Source organism: Gorilla gorilla, chromosome 18 (assembly GCF_029281585.2).
Source record: "Gorilla gorilla gorilla isolate KB3781 chromosome 18, NHGRI_mGorGor1-v2.1_pri, whole genome shotgun sequence".
NCBI lineage: Eukaryota > Metazoa > Chordata > Mammalia > Primates > Hominidae > Gorilla > Gorilla gorilla.
In genome coordinates, this window is record NC_073242.2 from 120,712,104 (window position 1) to 120,717,672 (window position 5,569).

Here is a 5,569-nt window from a genome sequence, read left to right on the forward strand (position 1 = left end):
ATTCCTGGGCCTACCAGGAAATGACCTTGTTTACTAACCTGAAGGCTGTGAACCCTGTAATCTAGGTATCAGGCTGGCTTTTCTCAGAGTGCTGTTGGGAATGAAGTTTTTGGTGTTCCGAAAAAAAAAAAAAAAGAATTAACGTGGGAACAAATGATCTCTTAGCGAGGCGAGCTTTACTTTCTGCATAAAGGGTGCTACTCAATAGCTGTCCAGCCACAAGAGCACACCAAACAAAGGAGACAGAGTTACTTATAACCTGATGTGTCTACCCTAGTGCTGTGTCCAGTTTCCACTGGCTGAAATAGGACCTCACATTTTACACTTTACCCGATTGGCTATTAGTTGAACACTTTCTTAATTAGGTAAGGGGAATAGAAAAAAGAAAGAAAAGGAAGTTGCCCAGGGATAGTTAAGGAAGCATCTCCAAATAAGGAATGGCATTCACTATGGGCTGGGGCTTGTCTAGTTCTGCCCAGGCATGCTGGAGCAAGCTAGGACAACTGATTTGGAATACACACACACACACACACACACACACACACACACACACACACACACATGTATATATAAAAATAGTGGATAGCAATCTTATAGTAAGAAATTGTGACTTTTTATAATCTTTGAAGAACTTTCCCATTTCTCACAGTGCTTTGTAAGCATTGTCTCCATAAAAGTCAACCTTACTTCCTTAAAATTGCTGGTCATAACTGATCTTAGGTACATTTCCTATATATGATATTCCTGTAAAAACCTTGATAATATAACCAAAATTTCCAATTATGTCCTATTATAAGGTTCTTATTGGACTTTTGATAACAACTATATCATCATGAAAATAAGAGTATTCAGTAAGAATTTCAAAATTCTGGAGAAATCAGGCAGAGAAAAAAGATAAATGCCTAATTTCTGTTTATAAAAGTATAATCTACTAAATTGTTGTAAGTTACAGTTAGATTAAGAGAAAGAGATTTCTTAAATCCAGAAACTAGAATATTAAAGAACCAGCAATGCTCCAAAAAGCTATAAAATTATAATCAATTTTCATCAGTTCACTCAGTGCCATGTAATCAATTCCAGTCTTGCTGGATCTTGGGTTAGTAGTGTCATGAACCCATCAGTTTCTCAACCAGACTTCTGGAGACCTTCACTGAGTCAAGTGTATGGTCTTAAAGTTATTTAAGCAATATCATCAGAAGCCTATAACCAGAGTACCTGTCATACTCTTTTCTGTGAGTCTCAGAGGGAGTCCTGTGTTGGAGATGAGCATTCTGACCTGTAGCTGATTGCAGGAGCTTTCAGGAAAGCATCAGGGGGAAATAATATCTAAATGACAAAGAGTATGAAATGGCTATGATGAAAGATCTGATGAGAGTTCATTATACCACAACTGACAAGGGTGTTCGATTTTCTCTGTGGCCTCCCAAAGTGCTGGGACTACAGGCGCCTGCCACCACAGCCAGCTAATTTTTTGTATTTTTAGTGGAGGTGGAGATTCACCGGGTTAGCCAGGATGGTCTGGATCTCCTGACCTTGTGATCCATCCTCCTCAGCCTCCCAAAGTGCTGGGATTACAGGTGTAAGCCACTGCGCCCAGCACAATATTTAAAATAATAATTGGAATTATGACTCATTACTCTATACTGGCACATAGCATGGATAAGGAGGACATTAACAAATTTCCAGGAATTTTATATCATTTCTGAAAACATAACATTTTACCCATACATATATAACACAGGGAAGGTTAGGTATCTCTTTTTATTTGTATCTTATGTATGGTTTTCCTTATAAAAAATACATCCTACTTTACTTGTGAAACATGCCCTACTTTTCTTGCATGCTTTGCATGGGGTTGTTTCTAGTTATTCCATTATTTCTAGTAGTTCTATTTACATATACTGATTATAATTTATTATTAAACTTAGTAATACTTAGTAATCTTTTATTTTCCAGAGAAAACTAGGAAGTAGTCAGTTATAAACTGTCATATATTAGCATTCTATAGCAGGTTAAAAAATGTATGAATATACCATCTCCCAACATCTAGAGGGATGTGTTTCCTCATAATACAATTTCTCAATGTGGCAGAAAAAAACATGTTTATTAACGGGCCAAAATATCTTTAGTCTTTCTGTAAAAATAGGAAGCCAAAAGTATATAAACTTGAATTATTTATGTTCAGTAATTAATGTTTTAGTATTGTATCTTATTTATAAATGGTCTAGATATTTAATGCAAATATTTTACTTAGCTTAAGTTTAAGGTTAAAAATTAGCAAAAGTACTTTGGAAACTACTATTAGGCAGATTTACTGTAAACAAATTATTTTTGAAATAATGTTTTTCGCTTTTCACAAGATGGCACCGAAAGCGAAGGAAGCTCCTGCTCCTCCTAAAGCCGAAGCCAAAGTGAAGCCTTTAAAGGCCAAGAAGGCAGTGTTGAAAGGTGTCCACAGCCACACGCAAAAAAGAAGATCTGCATGTCACTCACCTTCAGGTGGCCCAAGACACTGCAACTCCGGAGGCAGCCCAAATATCCTCGGAAGAGCACCCCCAGGAGAAACAAGCTTGACCACTATGCTATCAAGTTTCCACTGACCACTGAGTTGGCTGGAAGAAGATACAAGAAAACAACATGCTTGTATTCTTTGTGGATGTTAAAGCCAACAAGCACCATATCAAACAGGCTGTGAAGAAGCTCTATGACAGTGATGTGGCCAAGGTCACCACCCTGATTTGTCCTGATAAAGAGAAGAAGGCATATGTTCGACTGGCTCTTGATTATGAAGCTTTGGATGTTGCAACAAAATTGGGATCATCTAAACTGACCCCAGCTGGCTAACTCTAAATATATGTGTATCTTTTCACCATAAAAAATAATGTTTTTCATAAGAATGACAACTTAATTAGAACCAAATCTATAGGCTTTAAGATTTTACATTTCTGTAAGTATAATATTAGCTTATTTGACTAGAACTCAAGCAGAATGGGAATTTATGTTTGTTTTATATTCAATAGTGATAACTTTGAAGACATAGTTGTTTTATTACACCAAAAATATTATATTAATCTCATTTAACTAAGTTTTATCCAAATCATGTTAACTTAAAAAACATTTGATCAGTTACTATATTTCTAGGAGTTTGGTGAATATTTATTTATAAATGGTTATTTTTTTCCAAGCCAAGTTAGAATAGAGCACTTTTAGAGGATTCTATAAATGAATTTTGCAGTGGTATCCAGAGTTAAGAAAATATCACATGTACATAACATACATTAATAGATATACAAACACAAATAGAGATTTCATAGCTTTCATCCTGAAATTTCAGCCATGAATCAGGCATAAATATTCTGATGGTTAATTTTAGACATCTACTTGACTGGATTAAGAGACACACATAGCTGGTCAAACACGATCTCAGCCATGAATCAGGCATAAATATTCCGATGGTTAATTCTAGACATCTACTGGACTGGATTAAGGGACACACACAGCTGCTCAAACACAATTTCTGGGCATATCTGTGAGGGTGTTTCTGGAAGACACTGAGATAACCCTGACCTAGTGTGGAGGGGCACTGATAGGGTTTAGCTGTGTCCCCACCCAGATCTCATCTTGAATTCTAGTTCCTATAATCCCTACATGTCGTGGGAGGGACCCAGTGGAAGGTGATTGAATCATGGTGGTGGTTACTGCCATTCTGTTCCCATGACAGTGAGTGAGTTCTCATGATCTGATGGTTTTATAAGGGGCTTTTCCGCTTTGGCTCAGCGCTTCTTCTTGTTGCTGCCATGTGAAGAAGGACATCTTTGCTTCCGCTTCTGCCATGATTGTGAGGCCCCTGCAGCCATGTGGAGCTGTCAGCCCATTAAAACTCTTTGTTCTTTATAAATTGCTCAGACTCAGGTTATTTCTTCATCGCTGTGTACAAATGGATGAATACAGGCACCATCCAATTGGTTGAGAGCCGAGATAGAACAAAAAGGAAGAGGAAAGGTGAACTATCTCCTTCTGAAATGGAAACATCCTTCTTCTCCTGCCCTTGACATCAGAACTTCAGGGTCTCAGATCTTTGGCCTCAGAATCAGAGTTACACCATTGGCTTCCCTGATTCTGAGTCCTTTATATCTGGAGTGAGCCACGCTGCCAACTTTCCTGGTTCTCCAACTTGGAGACAGGCTATTGTGTAACTTCTCAGCCTCCATAATTATGGGAACCAATTCCCCTAATGAGTCTTCTCTCATCTATCTATCTACATATATCCTATTGATTCTGCCTTTCTGGAGAACCCTGACTAATGTTATTACAATAATACAAAATTCACTAGTTTATATAGAAGACTTGGTTTTTGTCTTTGCCCCATTTTATATTTGTATTATAACTGTGTATCTGGAAAATGGAACAAGTTTTTATCTTCTTCATATGAGGGCCAAAGCTTTTTTCTCACCAATATTTTTGGAGATTTTTAAGATTTTCTTTTGTTTGGACATACAATCTTACGGAGGCTGAGAAATAAAATTTTTTCTATTTTATTTTTCAGCCCCAGGTGTTTGCTTTTGCAGATTCTTGAGCACATTGAGAGCATGGAGAGCCTCCAAGGCATGGAGTGGGGTGCCTAAAGTTTCAGTGATGACAGGGAGTTGAGAGACTCAACTGGGAAAGGAAAAGTCTAAAAGGAGGCAATTTGGAAGATAAAAATGTTCTCAAAGGAGCGATTAAATTTCTAAATAATTCTTAGTAAAATCATGCCAACAGGAAAGGAAGTAGAATTAGTTCCATATTGGTGGAACACATAGCAGAGGTGTGAGAAGGGAGAATTTACTCAACTGAGAAGTTCCCATGAAAGGAGCAAGTTCAAGATCACAGAGACACCTTGAAACAAAAAGCCAGGAATAAATTCCAACCCAAGAGGAGAACAGAGAGGCCTCAAAACCAAAGCTAGGATAAGAAACTTGTAGCCCAAGAGTTATCTTCCAGACAAAGAAGCCTGAGATTCCAACGCAGCTTCAGAGAGTACTCACTCAAAATGTTACTGAAACTGTAGGCTTTTTAATGACTTAGCCATGCATGTAAAAGGCATTCCCTAAGGTGGCACAGAAGATGCAGCCCCCATATCCAAAGATAGCCAAGGAGAAAGAAAGACCCCTGTTGCCAGAGCCAGTGGGCAAAGGCAACAGAAAAGGAGACAAGGGTCCTAATGGGATGAGATCCTTTCAGATTTAGACTTATACAAACTCCTGAGAACTGGCAGGTTGACAGCCGTGTTCCCATTTGCTAGGAATGCCGAAGTTCTAATGCAAGTGAGGAAGTCTATATCCCAGCTTGTGTGCGGGTCCCTGGATTCTGCTGCTGGTCGTGCTGGGCCTGACTCAGAGGTGAAGGCCATGGTGTGAGTGCCCTGGGAATACAGCTCACCCCTCACAGAAGCCAGGTGGGCTCTTAAATTAGAAAGGCTGGCTGGGTTCGTCCTCACCCTGGAACCAAATAAAAGTGGCAGCATTCACTCACTATCCCCAGCCTGCAAGTGGCTGCCCTAGTCTTCCGGTCACTCTGGCACAGAGCT

General features: G+C 38.9%; 1 pseudogene; it reads left to right on the plus strand.

The window, feature by feature from the left end:
• Positions 1-2,360: 2,360 nt before the first annotated feature.
• On the plus strand, positions 2,361-3,081 carry LOC109029333 (large ribosomal subunit protein uL23-like; annotated as a pseudogene).
• The last annotated feature ends 2,488 nt before the right edge of the window (positions 3,082-5,569 follow it).